Raw genomic sequence first — 18,987 nt, forward strand, 5'->3', positions numbered from 1 at the left:
ATGATGTGTGAGATTGGAAAATAGTTGAGAAAGTAATATCTCCATTGGCAACTGCAATTTTATTATTGATCAACCATACTTAATGGTGCATTGTGTATGGGATGTACTAGTATGCCTGGTTGGTAGGTGGTAACAGAGATCACTTACCACGTGTATGAATGATGGGTAACGGGTGGCCACCAAAGCTTGAATGGATAGTCTGGGACTACATGTATGAGTGGTGAGTAACGAGTGATCACCAAAGTGCGAATAGAAAGTCGTATGATGCGAAAGTGATGCATTAGGCAGGGCCAAGTGTGAATGATGGATATTTAAATTGAATACTCGGACTTGAGACCGATTTAGCCTTCGAGAAAGGGTCTCTCTAAGGTCCTAACAAAGCATAAGTGTGTGTGAAGTACATTGGGTAGTGAAGTAAAGGTGATAATCCGGGGGACACTAGACTTCTGAATACCCTAGGGGACCCACAGTGCATAATTTAGTTCTTACTTTAGACCTAATTGGGGGCCGAGTGGAGGAGACTGGGTGAGAAGCTGTACAGAGTATGGACAGAAGGTGGGGCTATTGCATCTCCTACTGGTCTGCTTGCTGGGGAGAATGAAGATTTGTGTGTGTCTGGTGTAAATTGAAGTTTACTGGCGTAAATTAAGATTTGTGAGACTCAAATCGTGTGCATGAAATACGCTTGATATTCAGTCTGGGACTAATATCGGTATGAATGAGGTCGGGGACCAAGCGAGTGTGGTACATTAGGTATTTCAGTTGGAGCTGGTAACGGTGAGAATGTTGAAAAAGTCGCAGGCTTGCTGATGGGAGTTATATCATAGAATATTGGGGGGTGTGCATGACTGTTGGAAAAGGTGTTCAACTCTATTAACGTAAAATTCTGTGTGTAGAGTTATATTATGAGGTTGGAACTATACTAATATTGTGGAATTACATAATCAACATCTGAACATACTTACGTTAAACATTAATTGAGCCACTGAGTAATAGATAAGATATACACTAGGTACGGGGCGATGGGTGTGGTCGATGTAAGACGGGAGTGGTGTTCTAACCAAGTGCTGAGACATAAGGTAGATTTATTTTGTTCTTTTAATTAGTTTACACAAGTTCTTCCCGGTTATTGATTTTGGTTTGATTGTTCAGATAAAACCACTGAAATTAAACAGGAGGTTAAGGTAGACTAACATTAGAATCTGTATTCATTATGGGGAACAATGAAAGGCCCGCAGAGGGGATTGCAGGCTGAGGTTTTTATGTTAAAGGGACAGTGCACATTTAACACAGTTGTGTGTGTGTCTAATGGCTGGGGATTTAAGAAGTATTTTTGGGGAGACAATTTGGAGAAACACGAATAAAACATGAAACACCGAGACAAATTATTTGAGTTTGAGGGGATTATCATAATTATTAGGTTTTGTTTTTGTAGTAAACGTTTGGGTTAAGGGGATTTTCACGTTCCCAGATACATGGTATTTTACAGCTGGGGGAAAAGGCAGACGGAGGGGCCCTCCCCCGCACTGCAGAGACCTTGAAAGTTGGCGAGAAGAGAGGAGAGGTTTTTGGAAAGGGGGGGGCCAGGACAGGCAAAGATAGCAGTTGCTGAGTGGAGACAGGGGGGAGAGTTGGACATGTAGAAAATGTAGGGGGCGCTCCTTCATGATGATGTCAGAACATAAGGATACTATACTAATCTTACCTAAGTCATTATTTAGAGTAGGTAAGGTTGATACCTGGACAAAGCCAGGTATCAAAAGGGGGATGGGTAAATTGTGGTCTAGGATAGGATGGGGACTATTGGATAAGAAACTAATAATTAAAAAAATGTAAGCTAACAATTGGGCATAGAAGTTAAAGATATAATCAGATAAAACATATGAGAAATTGTTTGTTAACCAAGCCTGTATGTCCAGGATTTTATGCATTACAGGTGAACTACAGGTGAAGTCACTCAATCCAGTCCCAGAGGCTTGGGGACCATAGAAGACCCCTGGTGACAGCTAGCTGAAAGAGCTACCCAGATTCATATCGCACGGCGGAAGGGTAAGACACTTTTTCACTGTCGGACAATAAACAGAGTTCGGGAGAAGAACTGGAATTAACAGAATTCCGGGGGCCAACTCTCGAATGAAGTAAACCCTACCTGTCCTATCACCCCTGTTTTTGTTCATAGAAGTGAGGATGTGTCTGGCTCTGGCTAAGTGATGTGTATTTTGTTCCAAAATAAGCATAAGAGATCCCTAGATCTGGGTATTTGTAAGTCGCTCCGGATAAGAGCGTCTGCTAAATGACTTAAATGTAAATGTAAATGTAGACAAGAAGTTAGAGTAGAGATTACATGATAACCGACTTCGGGGGGGATCCCACAAGGGTGGATAGGTTTTCCATGATATGGGGGAAACCTGGGAGCAATGTTGAACCTTGTAAAGGTGATGAAATCCTACTAACCATCAAAACTATTAAGCTCTCTGATGCAGGCACTCACACCCTCGGACTACAAAGGACGAGGATAGACATGATGGGTGTGTTTTCTATTAAGGTACTGCCAAGACCAGAGGTAACCGGACACACTCCTCTACCACCACTGTGTTAAAAATACCATTCAGGTAATTAATGTTAGAGACTATTCGGCTATTGATCAATTAGGAACTGAGACTGGTTTTGATAGTAGGGACAATTTGTGGCTGTCTTATATGAGGTACACAGCTAAAACCCTGTGAGGAAAGGACTGCATTATTTGTAGTCATGCTAGACCTGTTCTGGCTACACACCCATTTGCTGTAGGAGAAGGAGAGGGGTGGTTGTGTATTCTGAGAAGTTTTTACCAGGTTAAGCCCAATTCAACCCTCTGTTCCTCTTTGAGCCTTGTGTTTCCTGCAGTACCTCCTCATGGGGCCATTTGGGGTGTTGAGGCATGGGGGGGGGGAATTGCAGTTGCATCACGGGTACAGGTAATGGCATTGATTATGGGAGATTGCCTGAAGCTGATTGCAGTAGTAACATAACCATTAATTCCACTTGGCCAGTTACAGGCCTAAACCAAACTAGTGGTCTGGCTGATGTGAGGTGGATGTGTGGAGCCAAAAAGAGTGCTGAGACCCATTCTTAGAGGAGAATGGCAAGGTACGTGTGGTCTGACCAGTTTGATAATTCCACTGACCATTGTTGATGTTACTGCTGAACAGCTATTGGGTTCTGTATCCAGGGGACCTGAAAACATTCCATCCCATGGGAGACATAGACGTAGTGCTCCATGGACAGAGGATGTAGTTGACATACACTAACCTGTTGGGAGTGCCAGTGGGGGTTCCTCATGAGTTTCAGGCCTTGGGTAGGAATGATGGACTCTGGCACTTACTACCTATTATGGGTCCAGCCATAGTGGATGCTAGACAGACTGCATGGATTAATTATATCTACTATAATCAACAGCGTTTGGTGAATTACTCCCGTGATGCACTCACTGGTATGTCTGAACAGCTTGAGGCCACATTTGGGGTTTCCAGACAGAATAGACTTGCCTTGGATATGCTTCTTGCCAGTCAGGGGGACGTCTGCAAGATGTTCGGTAAACAATGTTGCACGTATATTCCTAATAATACCAGTCCAGATGGTGGTATATCTAAGGCGGGCTTGATGCACTATCTGCTAAGATGAGGTCCACGGAGGGGGTGGAGGAGTCTGTTCTCTTGGCCTGGTTTGGTAAGTACACTGGTATGATGGTTACTGGATTTCTGACCCTAATTCTTGTATTATTTGTTATTGATGTGATGTGCTGCTTGCATCATACCGTGTTTTAAGAAGTCTGTTACAGATGTGATGAAGGCTTCAGGGAGGATGGGACTGACTGAGGATGACACATGGTATGCTGTGGGTGAGGTAGTAGAATGATTTTACACCACCACAGTTCCTTGTTATACATTTTTATGATAGGTTTTCTTTCCAGTATGTTTGTTCTCCCTGTTGTGAAGGTTTGGAGTCCCTGGGTGGCAAGGAGCCCACCTGGTACAGGATAGGAGTAGCTGAGAGGACCAGATGGCTTCTAATAATTCTTTACTCTGTTTTCCATGACCAAAGTTTTGGTGTCAATAACAATAAAGTTTTATCCTGTTTTTGATAAGTGACACCCTTGCGGGTGACAAAAGGGGGAAACAAAAGCATACAACAAAGGCACATATCACTTGTTATTAATAATAAACTTTTTATTATTTTCATGAAATGCTATGACTGCTGAAATAAAGGATAATGAGTGACACCCTAGCGGGTGTCAAAAGGGGGACTTAAATTTCACACTATTTTCTTTTGTTCAGTTTTTGAATGAGCTGTTCTCTTTTGACATGAAGGTAGTTTAAACTTTGTAACTGTTATATGATTCATTGCTGAATTTGTGTTCACACCCTTGGGGTATTTTACATTATAGCCATTACCATATATAAGATTGAATATTATCTGCTGTTGCCTTGTGTGTATGTATGTATGTGTTATGCTACCTAGCTGATTTGAAACATTGTTAAAAGTATCAGGGCCATGGAACTTTCTCATGCTGGAAAAATACAGAAGGGAGGGCACATTCAGAGTGGGGTGTTGCGAGAACAAGCGGTCTTTTGTTAGATAACAGGAGCCAGGTGGGAGATAACGGTATGGAGCATGAGACCCATCTTTCAGTTTTTGCAGCCATTTTAGTGTTGTGCGGCTGCTGCTTCATTCCATGTATTTCGCTCACTCACTACTAGAGTTATATCTAAGGCCCGAGTAGGAAGAGGGGGATCCAGTTGCTTATATTGATTAAGCTTCTCCATTGTATGTCAAGTCCCATCTGGGATGGGAAGAGGGGGCATTGCGGTCTTTGTGGGCCATTTCCTTATAGACTTACCTAGTATAGGCTATTTTTCCTTTTTGGATTATGTTTTCATTTTTGCTTGGAGTAATGTATCTGGACTATATCACATCTCTTAGGAGATGTGAAGAGAGTGAATCACAACTTTTTCCTGCTGGAAAAAGTTGGCTTATGTGGACAATAATTTTACTTTTATTTTGAGCTGTTCTCCGCTCTGTTAAATGAGGGTTGTAAAGTTCCTAGGTGGCTGGTAGCCAACTTAGTACATAGTGGGATTGAGTGGAGAACATGATGGTAATGCATATATGTCTATTTCTGTTTAATACCGTGCCTTATTTCATAGTCCCTTTGGGAGAAGTTTCTCTTTGTGTCTGGATCTAGTTAGGTTGTGTCACGTCTCTGGTGAGACGTGAAGAGAGGGATTTGTAGAGGACTGCTAATTCTTATGTAGGTGACATTACACTACTATAGCTGGGACAACGTATTTTCATAGTAAAACAGGTTGGGCCCCATACAGGATATCTCTCTCACACACACTCACTTAGATCATCCAGAACACTGTCACAACAGGATACTCCTAGCCACAGGTGCTAGCCGGCAGTTCGGCCACAACTCCCCTGAAGATAGGGACGCACACACATTACACACGGACTCTTGAGGACAGGACAGGGACGCATACGCTCTTACACACTGACCCCAGAAGACAGGGACGACGCACATACAGTACACACATAGCTGCCGAGGACACACAGATAAGACACGCACAGATTGGCAGAAAGCCTAGACTTAGAGACAAACTAGCACACACACATAATCTCCCTCCCAGCCGAACATTGTGTGACTGAAGATAGCGCACACACCAGAACTCCTTTTCAGCTGAACATGGTGTGACGACCAAGAACAGGCATGGCAGGATTCTACGATGACGGACAGACAACAGAGCCAATGCCGGATGACTACTCCCCAGCCTGATCCAATCCGAAGATCCAATCTCCTAGAAATCAACCTACTTTCTGTTGTGTATATGAAGCTTGTACTCACTGTTAGCCAGGTTCCTTTTTGCTAGTCTCTGATGAGCTAACAGAGGGGCCCGTATATACGCTGTACCAGATATCTTCACTCTGAATAAACCTGTCGCTTGTCTTACAATCTACCACCTTGTCTGAATCGATCCTTAACCGGCTCACCCTTCTACATATCCTTTTATCAACACCTAGCATGTGGGACTGCAGGTCCTCTAAAAGTGCGCACCGGTCATGTTTGTCATTAAAACCATATACGTTTAGCACGTTAAAATCCCTCCCCATAAAAGTACAATTGGCTAAAAGAGCACGCCCACCTACCACCACCGTGCTCCCCTTCACCACCACCTGTGGGGTCTTGATTAAAATGGCAACACCGTCATTCTTGTTAAAATTTGAGCCGCTCCAAAGGGAGGGCCCGTGCTGCCACTTATCCTCCCATTTGCTGTAAGAGGATAAAAAGGGTAGACCACACTCCTGTAATAAAAACACATCTGAGTTAAACCTTTCTAAAAAGGATAAAACCGACTGTGCTCTCATTTCTGTTTTTATGCTCCTTACATTTATTGTGGTGATTTTAAAAGCCATAAAAGGGGTGAGTAAAAACAGTGCCGAAAGAAAAGCATTTAACAGTTAAAAGGGGGTTATTTCTCTGATGATTTCTCTCTCTCCGTCCGGGGTAAAGGGGGGTGGAAGGGAGAGGAGGTTAAAACTGGGTTTAAAAAGGAGACTTGATTGGGGGAGTTGGAGGGGAAGGTTCTAAATTCTTCCTCCCCCTGGGAGCTCTCCCATTCCACCTTCCCTTTTTTCTCCTCGCCCTGTTCGGGGTCGGAGAGCTCCTCAGCATTTCTTTTACGTGGGGGGAGGTATTCCTCCAGAATCTCCCCCCCTTCTACCATGTCTCCCGACTCTGTCTCCCTGGTGCTTTCAGACACCGTCCCTATAATGTCTGACCCACTTGGGGAGCTTCCACTAAAGATCTCTCCAGAGCCGTCTTTCTCGGCCCTTTCTCCTTCATGGGTCACATTAGTCTGGGGCAGGGGGGTTGGGGTGGGGAGGGTTTTGTCCTCTCCTCCCACTACTTCCACCACTGCTCCTTCCGCGTCCTCCACTACAGCCACCGGCTCCACCACTATCTTCTCCACCACCACTACCGGCTCCACCACTACCTCCTACTCCACCACCACCGGCTCCTCCACTACCACCTCGGCAACTGCCGCTTCGGCCCTCAGAAGCCCGGTCCGCGGCCGCCCACTCCCTCCTTCCGAACTTGGCCCTATTGGCCCAGGAGGAGGGGCAGTCGCGGATGAGGTGGGACCGCTCGCCACAGAGGTTGCACGACCTTCCGTTCGTGCATTCCTCGTAGCGGTGGCCCACCTCCCGGCACTTCATACAGACCACCTTTTGACAGGCGTCTGCCAGGTGGCCATGTTCACCACACTTACGGCACAGCTTGGGCTGGTCCTGGTAGTGAACATGGCCCCTGTTCTCTCCGAGGACTATGGTGGATGGGATGGCTTTCAACCCACCATAGCCCCCAGGGTCCTCCCTTTGCTGGACAGTGACCCTCCAGGCCCCTGTCCAGATCCCGTCAAGATCTTTTACCTGGATCAGGGGCCCCTTTACGTTGCAGTACCTGTCCAGCCATACTGCAACGTCCTCCGGCTGTACGGTTTCGTTGTACATACGGACAATAACGGTTTTGATGCTATTGTCCGTCAGCTTGGTAACCTCGAACATTGCTGTGAGGGACCCCTGGGTGTTCAGGGAGTTCTGGAGTTTCCCCCAGAACTTCCTCAGGAAGCTGGCGTTGGCAAAACTGACATCGAAGCCCTTCCTATAGGGGAGGGCTAGGATGCAGTTTACCTGCGCGGGGTGGAAACCGAGTTCTTTCTGGAGGAATTTTCTGGAGAAATCCAATCGGGATAACTCCATTATTTTCCCTCCCTTCTCCTTTAAAAGGAGGCGCACTGCATGGTGCCTCCTCATGCCAGCCTGTGCTGCTGACATGATGGAGGCCCACTCCCTTACAACCCAACACCAGTGAAAAGGGGGAGGGAAAGGGAAAAAGGGGGGGTTGGGGGGGAGGGAAGAGGGGAGGACAAGTGAAGGGAGTGGGGGAAGGGTGAATGGGGTGGGGAAGGGAGGTGGGGTTGGGGGAAGGGGAAAAAAAAAAGGGGGAAAGTGTAGGACAAACCAAGGGAGCTGGCAGGCTCAGCTAGGCTATGCTAAACAGGGCCTACCAGCACCCCGGAACACACAACAAACTATCTAGCACAGCACCAAGCTACTTGTTGACAATGGGAAGGGACACAAGGGGGGGAGGGGGGGTGTTTTTAAAAAATGTTTTACTAAATTATTTTTTACACAAGGGAAGGACACAAGGAGGAGACAAGGGTAAAAGACACTTAGACACAGGCTTGGAGGCTAGCAGGCCACACCAGCCGGACAGACTAAGCTTACCAGCTGGCAGGCCCACAAGCCAAGAGGCCTCACAACAAAAAAAAACACAGAGATATGGGGATAACAAACGGAGACACACTAACCAGCGACACCTGCCAAAAGCTTGGGGGCAATTAAGCTAGCAAGCCTCACCAGTAGGCCAGGCTAAGCTAGCCAACTAGCAGGCCAGCCAGCAAAAAAGTCCCCCAGTTGGCAACAAAAAACAACAGAGGCTAGTCAAACAAACAGACAAACACACAGACAGACAAACAAACAAGCAAACAAACAAAACCTGCCTCGCCTAAAGGGCCAAGAGGCTAGCTGACAAGCTAAAGCTAGCAGGCAACAAGCCAAAAGGCAACTCCGGCTAGCAGGCCACACAAAACTCAAAACAATTGATCTGAGCCAAAAGGCCGAGAAGCGATAACCCACAAATGGAACCCTGCAACCGCCGGGCCCCGGGGTCTCAACAGACCTCAGCGGGTTGGCAAAAGCCGGCGGTTCCTCCCTCCCTCAGTCACTCAGTCCCTCCCTTGGAGTCACTCAGTCACTCACTGGTGTTTTTTGGAAAAAGTCGCTAATGTGTCTTTAAGTCACTATCCTGGCCCACCTCTGTCTGTCTGTCGGTCAATTTCTCTTGAAACAAGATAGCGGGCTCTGCAAGAAGCAAAGCCCCTCCAAAAATACGTTGAACTCGTAAGTGTTCCTCTCCACGGAAGTCTTTAGTAAAAGGCGAAAGGCTTGTGCGTAATGAAGAGAAACCAGAGTCGTGTGGAAGTCAGAGGCGGGGGCCCGAGACACACTCTGTGCAGCACTCTAGGCCGGGTTCCCGTGGTGCTCCCGGAACCCACTCTTCCAAGTTTTCGAGGGCTGTGGATAAAAAGAACGACACAGAGACACAGAGGCAGCACACAGAGACAGCACAGACACAGACACACACACACACACACACACACACACACACACACACACACACACACACACACACACACACACACACACACACACACACACACACACACACACACACACACACACACACACACACAATCCTGGCCCAATTTTTTTTTTTTTTTTTTTTTAACAAAAATGGCGGGAAACGGGGGACCACATTGAAGAGCGCTTCGCCTTTCTTCAGTTTGAATGTTTCTTTCCTTCTTCTGCTAGCTAGCTAGCTTTTCTTCTTCTAACCCTACATAGCTTTGCGAATGAGCATTTTTCCTTGACAACGGGAGAAAAGTGTTGCACCGTTCCCGGAGGTACTGCAATACCGGGTCGATGCGTGGAGCGGACGGAGCAAGCCCCATTTCCGACTCCCTGTTCGAAAAATCCATTTAATATGTAGTCCCCCGATGGGGGACGTATCAGATATTAAACTGATAAGAACAGATTTTTTTTTTTTTTTAAAAAATAATTTATTACCAGCTATACCATTCATACTTTACAAAATCATAGTTCTCATTCATTCTTCATTCATCCTATTTACAAAAAACACCAAACAAAAACAAACCTCAGGGGAGCATCATCCCTCCCCCATTCCTAACCATTCCCATTCCCTTTCCCTATCTCTCCACCCCTAATCTATCTCAATCTAACACCCCCAGCCCTAAACCCCCTTTCCATCTCTCCCGTGCTGCGTGTTTCCCCCACTTCCTCTCCTCCCTCTTCATCCTACCTCTTAAATCTCCTTCCACCCTCCTTACTATCCCTTCCACCCCCCAATCTCTCCCTGTCTTTACCAAATTCTGCCTGGCTTCCCACAGCCCCCGTTTAAAGAGGCTCATGAGAAGCCAGAGCAGAAATCTATCCCTATCTGTCCCCCTCACTCTCCCTACACCTCTCTCTAACCTAGCCCATGTTACTACAAAATCACCCCTTACCAGACCTATCAACACCCGTGCCCTCGCCCATACTACTCCGGCAAAGGCACAGTCCCAAAAAGCATGACGCACAGTCTCCTCCCCACCACAAGCAGACCTTGGGCAGGTGGGGGATCGCGCCAAGCTATGCCGGTACATGGTGGACCGTACCGGCAAACACTTGTGGAGACTCAACCAATTCAGGTCCTTGAGCCTGTTGTCCAGGCCCCGCGCCTGCACTCCCTCCCAGACCACCGACGAGACGCCCGCTACAGGCGCAGGACTCCCTGCCTGCCTGACCTCTTCGTACAGGTGCCTGTGGTCTAAACCTACTCGGGCAACTTCAACCTCGGGGTGCGCACGCAGCCACTTGGCCGCATGGCCAAAGTGCCACGGCAACTGTTCCGCCCGAGGACCCGTGTTAGACCACACCATTACGCTTCTCGCTTGGTAAGAGAAGAACACCCGCAGGAGGTAACCGGACGGGTGTATCACTGGATGAGCCAGTTCCGTCAACACAAAGGACACAAAAATTGTGTCCAGCTTGAGGGGGATGTTAGGTACCCCCCCTACCTCCCTCCCCGATGGGACAGAGCATGCGTGCCCTGGCGACCCACTCGTACCTGCCACCCCACATGAACTGAAACACGAGCCTCACTAGAGGCCTCCTCAGACAAGCCGGCAATGGATAGATGTATGCCAAATACAAAAGAGATGGCAATACATCCACCTTTAAGACCAGGACCTTACCTATAAAAGACAAAGACCTAGCCTTCCACATTGCAAGCTTCCTCTGTACCACTGCGATACCCATGTTCCAGTTCAGCGTCGCTGAGCCGGAGGTCTCAAAATGGACCCCGAGAATCCTCAGGGCCCCTTCACAGAGAGATAACCCCCCCGGGCACATCCGTCCTACCGCGCCATCTTCCGAAAAATTTAACGGAAGACTTTGCGTGATTCAGAACCGCCCCCGACGCTCGGGTGAAATCCCCAATGATGGCAAGGGACCTTGTCAAGCACGAGTCCTTGCATAGCAGCAAGGAAGTGTCGTCGGCATACTGCGTCATCTTAACACGCAGCCCACCGCTTCCAGGGATCAACAAGCCCTCCACCCCTGTGTCTGCCCTAATAGCAGCCCCCAGAGGCTCCATGTACAGAACAAAGAGGAGTGCCGAGAGCGGACACCCCTGCCTGACCCCAGACGAGAGGTCAAAAACGTCACCCAAGTGACCGTTTACACTAACTCGACACCCCGCTCCGACATATAAAGTACGGATCCATCCTATATACTTCTCCCCCAATCCTAATCTACCTAACACCCTGAATAGAAACGATCTATTCACGCGATCAAAAGCTTTCGCCTGATCAAGCGCTGCCACCATTAAAGGCAGACCTCTATCTTCAACCCAAGCGATGGAATCCCTGATCAACTGAAGGTTCCATCTAATAGAGCGGCCCTCTACCCCGCACGTCTGGTCCTCATGGACGACGTAGGGAAGGGCTGTGCGTAACCGGTCCGCCAGGACCTTTGCAAGCAACTTGTAATCAACACACAGCATGGTCAATGGCCGCCAGTTGCCAAGGTCTGTTGCGTCCCCCTTCTTGTACAGAAGTGACAGCACACCAACAGCCATTGATCCCCCTGGGACTCCCGTCTCAAGGATGGCCTTCAAGACTTCGAGGACCACTGGTCCAAGTATGCCCCAAAACTTGAGGTAAAACTCAGCCGGCAGCCCATCCATCCCAGGCACCTTCCCTTTACCCATCCTCCTAAGAGCGCTCTCAACCTCTTCTAGTGAGATCTGGGCCTCCATCACATCTCTAATGTCCTCCGGCAGCCGCCGGGACAAGTGTTCTAAAAACACATTTCCCTGCTCTACATCTATTTCCCTTTCCTTAAATAAACCTCGGAAATGATCAGTTGTCACCCTGACCATCTCCTCTGGTTTACTTACTACACTACCATCTTCTTTTCTAACTCCATGCATCACCTTCCTACTCTGTCTTGCCCTAACCAACTTAAAGAACATAGCGGAACAAGTCTCATTATGTTCTAAAAAGCCACTATGTGCACGCTCCAGGAAAGCTCGAGCCTTCAGCTCCTGCAGCTCCCTGAGCTGCGCCTTCAGGGCTGTGGATCTCTCCCAGTCAATCGAACCGCCGAGGTTGCCTGCCTCGTACTCAAGTTCGAGCAACCTTTGGATATGATCCACCTCCCTCCTTTCCTCCCTCTTTTTCCTCTTATCATATCCTATAATAAAGGCCCTAATCCTTACCTTTACTATATCCCACCACTCTAAAACCCCCTCACACATAGGCCGGAGACCTTCAAGCCTCCGAAACACCCCTGTGACTGCATTGACAAAAACCTGCTCATCCAGTAAATCCCGATCTAGTTTCCAGTACCCCCTACCGAAGAGGCAGACTGGCGACCCCACCTGCAGGAGCACCCCGTCATGGTCCGAAAAGAAGACAGGCAACAGCCGCCCCGACAACCGACCCAAAGACCTAGATACGAAAATATAGTCGAGCCTCCGCGCAACCCCCCTGGAGTTGCGCCATGTGGGACCGACCACTGCCGGAGTAGTGTGCAGGCCACCATCAACCAGGCCATGGCAAGCCATTAACCCGGTGATGGCACCTGCACTACTATCTCCCCTTATCCCCAAATCTATATTAAAATCACCTCCTATCACTAAGTGCCTATTTGTGACACACAGGGGCGCCAGACAGTCCACCATCTCCCTCCTGTCTGCCGCCACCTGTGGCCCATACACCCCAATTAACCTATATCTAACTTCCCTATACTTCACATCTATCCCTATTACTCTTCCCTGCATTATGATGAATGTGCTCTCTATCTTAACCTGTCTATTTCCACACAAAATTCCTACTCCTGTCGAGTGCACCCCACCTATGCCCCAAAAAGACTCCCCCTTATCCCACTCCCTCCTAAATCTGTTTACATCCCCACCATCCCTCAGGTGAGCCTCCTGTAAAAAACAGAAATCAAAACCCACCCCCTCTAAATAACAAAACACCGCCCTCCTTTTAACAAAATCCCTTAACCCTCTAACATTTAAACTAAAAAAAGAAACAGACATTCATTTAATAATAATCTACCCAAAATCCAAAGAAAAAACAGGAGACTCACCCGATGCTCCCCTGTTCCATCTCCACCGGCAGGGACGTCCCCCCTCCTTCTGACGCCCCCCCGTCCTCTCCAATCCCTTGAACCCAGGATGCAGGCATGGTGTTAAGTATTGGAGTGCACTGCATCCCGGGCTCTCCACCAACACTCTCCCCATAGGCTGCCTGGCTGAGAATAGGGGACCCCATCCCCTCAAACAGGAGCTGGGACCCCCTCTCAGACAAACAGCCCTGATCTAACTCCTGGCTCTTACCCCCCACCAACAGATCAGGGGCCGAGATAAAGAGGGAAGCCAAACTCACCCTTCTTAACCCCATTCTTTTGGCTTCCCCCTCACTTCCCCCTCACTCCTCTGAAGATAGGGACGCACACACATTACACACTGACTCCTCTGAAGACAGGGACGACGCATATACAATACACACTAACTGCCGAGGACACACAGATAAGACATACACCCACACATTGGGAAGAAGAGACACAGCCTTGACTTGCAGACAAACTAGCACACACACATAATCTCCCTCCCAGCCGAACATTGTGTGACTGAAGATAGCGCACACACCAGATCCCCTTTTCAGCTGAACATGGTGTGACGACCAAGAACAGGCATGGCAGGATTCTACGATGAAGGACAGACAATAGAGCCAATGCCGGACGACTACACCCCAGCCTGATCCAATCCGAAGATCCGATCTCCTAGAAATCAACCTACTTTCTGTTATGTATATGAAGCTTGTACTCACTGTTAGCAAGGTGCTTTTTTCTGCTAGTCTCTGATGAGCTAACAGTGGGGCCCGTATATACGCTGTACCAGATATCTTTACTCTGAATAAACCTGTCGCTTGTCGTACAATCTACCACCTTGTCTGAATCGATCCTTAACCGGCTCACCCTTCTACATAACCTTTTATCAACAGAACTTGGTAGCGGGAGGATGGTTTAATAATGGTCCGTCGAAGTGAGTTGATTTGGGTGTGAGAAGGAGAGTGACGGAAGGACGGTTGTAGGAAGACGGGTGAAGGAATTCGGGGGAGGACAACAATTCTGCTCAACTCGGTAAACTGATCACAAGGCGCACCACAAACAAGGTAAGCAAAACCTGTTAAACCAAACTTTGCATATTGTCGTATAGTCTATCCAAATTTTGATCAGTATTACCGAGTAAGTATGAATTCTTGTGTAAGTTTATAATTTGCTGACAAGTTGAAAGTACAGTGAAGTGAACATATGTGGTACAAACCGGCGACGGCCGGGTGATTAAATCATTGATGAGATATCAGTAAGGGGATAGCTAATTACTATTCATTAAATCTGGCGCCGAGGGGATAAATTGTAATTTTGTCCCGTGACCCGGTCAGCGCAGTCTAATAGCTTTCAATGATGAGGTATCACTTTTGAGGCCTGTGGTTCCGATAGGGGTCAGGAATAGAGATCGGTAGGGGATAGCTAATTACTATTCATTAAACCTGGCGCCGAGGGGGACAAATTGTAATTTTGTCCTGTGGCCCGGTCAAGGCCAGACTGATAAGAGATTCACTGATAGGGGTCGGACATGTGTATTAATTCTGATAGGGGTTAGCTCGATATGGATCAGGAATAAGAGATCAGTAGGGGATAGCTAACTACTATTCATTAAACCTGGCGCCGAGGGGGACAAATTGCAATTTTGTCCTGTGGCCCGGTCTAGGCCAGTCTGATAAGGGATACTCTGATAAGGATCGGCTTTCAGGGGTCAGAGATATAACGTGTTGTTCTGTCTTGTTTTGTCTATTTGTAACTGTTCATATTAAAATGTAATGTGGTTGTAATCGTTTCCATTAAGATTGTTGATGGTTCGAGCAGAGAGAGAGAGAGACGGAGAGAGAGAGAACTCAAGAAGGGTTATTTGATAAATCTGTGTTAAATGTATAATCAGGAACAAAATGACTGATGTATAATTGAAATAAGATCTGAGTATAATATTTAATATTGCGACTATATAGTCGAATAGATCCCTTGGTTGCGCGCTCCGAAAGCTATACCAACCCAATCGTTTTTCTCGAACTGAATATACAAGGAAAAGCTCTGAGATAAGGCAGAGTGTGAGCAATAGTGTCTCCTCGAATACATCGTTGTTATTAACTAACGACGGGCTAAGTATATTCGAATTATATTCAAGTAGTCTGGTAAAATTCCGATTAAGTTATGATTATGGTAAAAGATATCGCTGGACATTGGTGTGCCAGCCGATTGGCCAGTACTGTCGTCGGACGGTGTGTCTCACAAATCCTGACCGGTCAACTAAAAGGGTAAGCAGACACCTGTTGTGGAAAACTAAAGTTCTGCACATTGGAGTTATACAAATTTAGTTTTGTGAGACACCTGTTTGATGTAAGTTACTAAATTTAAACTATTATGATGTATGAGATTGGAAAATAGTTGAGAAAGTAATATCTCCATTGGCAACTGCAATTTTATTATTGATCAACCATACTTAATGGTGCATTGTGTATGGGATGTACTAGTATGCCTGGTTGATAGGTGGTAACAGAGATCACTTACCACGTGTATGAATGATGGGTAACGGGTGGCCACCAAAGCTTGAATGGATAGTCTGGGACTACATGTATGAGTGGTGAGTAACGAGTGATCACCAAAGTGTGAATAGAAAGTCGTATGATGCGAACGTGATGCATTAGGCAGGGCCAAGTGTGAATGACGGATATTTAAATTGAATACTTGGACTTGAGACCGATTTAGCCGTACGGAAAGGGTATCACTTGGGTTTCAGTAAAGGCATGGGTTGTTGGCAGTATTGTAGTGTACATGGAATATAGTTGGAAATGGAAAAGGTGTAGAGAACGCTGAAGTCCACTCTAGATTTAAATAAAGGCAGAGAGGGCAAGGAGTGGAGGAGACTGGGTGAGAAGCTGTACAGAGTATGGACAGAAGGTGGGGCTATTGCATCTCCTACTGGTCTGCTTGCTGGGGAGAATGAAGATTTGTGTGTGTCTGGTGTAAATTGAAGTTTACTGGCGTAAATGAAGATTTGTGAGACTCAAATCGTGTGCATGAAATACGTTTGATATTCAGTCGGGGACTAATATCGGTATGAATGAGGTCGGGGATTTTTATGATAAGAATGTTGAAAAGATTGCAGGCTGAAGTTTTTATGTTAAAGGGACAGTGCACATTTATCACAGTTGTGTGTGTGTCTAATGGCTGGGGATTTAAGAAGTATTTTTGGGGAGACAATTTGGAGAAACACGAATAAAACATGAAACACAGAGACAAATTATTTGAGTTTGAGGGGATTATCATAATTATTAGGTTTTGTTTTTGTAGTAAACGTTTGGGTTAAGGGGATTTTCACGTTCCCAGAGACATGGTATTTTACAGATAGGGGAGAAGGCAGACGGAGGGGCCCTCCCCCGCCTGCAGAGACCTTGAAAGTTGGAGAGAAGTGAGGAGAGTTTTGAAAAGGGGGGGGCCAGGATAGGCAAAGATAGCAGTTGCTGAGTGGAGACAGGGGGGAGAGTTGGACATGTAGAAAATGTAGGGGGCGCTCCTTCATGATGATGTCAGAACATAAGGATACTATACTAATCTTACCTAAGTCATTATTTAGAGTAGGTAAGGTTGATACCTGGGCAAAGCCAAGTATCAAAAGGGGGATGGGTAAATTGTGGTCTAGGATAGGATGGGGACTATTGGATAAGAAACTAATAATTTAAAAAATGTAAGCTAACAATTGTTGTTAGTTAACCAAGCCTGTATGTCCAGGATTTTATGCATTACAGGTGAACTACAGGTGAAGTCACTCAATCCAGTCCCAGAGGCTTGGGGACCATAGAAGACCCCTGGTGACAGCTAGCTGAAAGAGCTACCCAGATTCATATCGCACGGCGGAAGGGTAAGACACTTTTTCACTGTCGGACAATAAACAGAGTTCGGGAGAAGAACTGGAATTAACAGAATTCCGGGGGCTAACTCTTGAATGAAGTAAACCCTACCTGTCCTATCACCCCTGTTTTTGTCCATAGAAGTGAGGATGTGTCTGGCTCTGGCTAAGTGATATGTATTTTGTTCCAAAATGAACATAAGAGATCCCTAGATCTGGGTAGACAGGAAGTTAGAGTAGAGATTACATGATAACCGACTTCGGGGGGGGGATCCCACAAGGGTGGATAGGTTTTCCATGATATGGGGGAAACCTGGGAGCAATGTTGAACTTTGTAAAGGTGATGAAATCCTACTAACCATCAAAACTATTAAGCTCTCTGATGCAGGCACTCACACCCTCGGACTACAAAGGACGAGGACAGACATGATGGGTGTGTTTTCTATTAAGGTACTGCCAAGACCAGAGGTAGCCGGACACACTCCTCTACCACCGTGTTAAAAATACCATTCAGGTAATTAATGTTAGAGACTATTCTGCTATTGATCAATTAGGAACTGGGACTGGTTTTGATTATGGGAGATTGCCTGAAGCTGATTGCAGTAGTAACATAACCATTAATTCCACTTGGCCAGTTACAGGCCTAAACCAAACTAGTGGTCTGGCTGATGTGAGGTGGATGTGTGGAGCCAAAAAGAGTGCGGAGACCCATTCTTAGAGGAGAATGGCAAGATACGTGTGGTCTGACCAGTGATAATTCCACTGACCATTGTTGATGTTGCTGCTGAACAGCTGCTGAGTTCTGTAACCAGGGGACCTGAAAACATTCCATCCCATGGGAGACATAGACGTAGTGCTTCATGGACAGAGGATGTAGTTGACATACACTAACCTGTTGGGAGTGCCAGTGGGGGTTCCTCATGAGTTTTAGGCCTTGGGTAGGAATGATGGACTCTGGCACTTACTACCTATTATGGGTCCAGCCATAGTGGATGCTGGACAGACTGCATGGATTAATTATTCTACTATAATCAACAGCGTTTGGTGAATTACTCCCGTGATGCACTCACTGGTATGTCTGAACAGCTTGAGGCCACATTTGGGGTTTCCAGACAGAATAGACTTGCCTTGAATATGCTTCTTGCCAGTCAGGGGGACGTCTGCAAGATGTTCGGTAAACAATGTTGCACGTATATTCCTAATAATATCAGTCCAGATGGTGGTATATCTAAGGCGGGCTTGATGCACTATCTGCTAAGATGAGGTCCACAGGGGGGGGGTGGAGGAGTCTGTTCTCTTGGCCTGGTTTGGTAAGTACACTGGTATGATGGTTACTGGATTTCTGACCCTAATTCTTGTATTATTTGTTATTGATGTGCTGCTTGCATCATACCGTGTTCTAAGAAATATGTTACAGATATGGTGAACGCTTCAGGCATGTTGCCTTTGCTTGATGCTCCAGTTGGAGATGCCGATACGGAAGCATGCTTTCAGGAGAGGATGGGACTGACTGAGGATGACACATGGTATGCTGTGGGTGAGGTAGTAGAATGATTTTACACCACCACAGTTCCTTGTTATACATTTTTATGATACGTTTTCTTTCCAGTATGTTTGTTCTCCCTGTTGTAAAGGTTTAGAGTCCCTGGGTGGCAAGGAGCCCACCTGGTACAGGATAGGAGTAGCTGAGAGGACCAGATGGTTTCTAATAATTCTTTACTCTGTTTTCCATGACCAAAATTTTATCCTACATCTTACATGTCAATAACAATAAAGTTTTATCCTGT

The 18,987-nt window shown here is 46.7% G+C and overlaps 1 long non-coding RNA gene, 1 other non-coding gene and 1 pseudogene across 2 annotated transcripts; 1 reads left to right on the top strand and 2 right to left on the bottom strand.

The window, feature by feature from the left end:
- The first annotated feature begins 515 nt into the window (after positions 1–515).
- On the top strand, positions 516–17,562 carry LOC124046205. The gene is made up of 2 exons (XR_006840956.1): positions 516–2,181; positions 17,346–17,562. It is a non-coding gene; the product is annotated as an uncharacterized LOC124046205 (long non-coding RNA).
- Positions 8,961–9,077, bottom strand: LOC124047030. Its single transcript, XR_006841080.1, has one exon. It is a non-coding gene; the product is annotated as a U5 spliceosomal RNA (small nuclear RNA).
- Positions 9,545–9,722, bottom strand: LOC124047028 (annotated as a pseudogene).
- Positions 17,563–18,987: the final 1,425 nt, after the last annotated feature.

This window comes from Oncorhynchus gorbuscha, linkage group LG10 (assembly GCF_021184085.1).
Source record: "Oncorhynchus gorbuscha isolate QuinsamMale2020 ecotype Even-year linkage group LG10, OgorEven_v1.0, whole genome shotgun sequence".
Taxonomy (NCBI): Eukaryota; Metazoa; Chordata; class Actinopteri; order Salmoniformes; family Salmonidae; genus Oncorhynchus; species Oncorhynchus gorbuscha.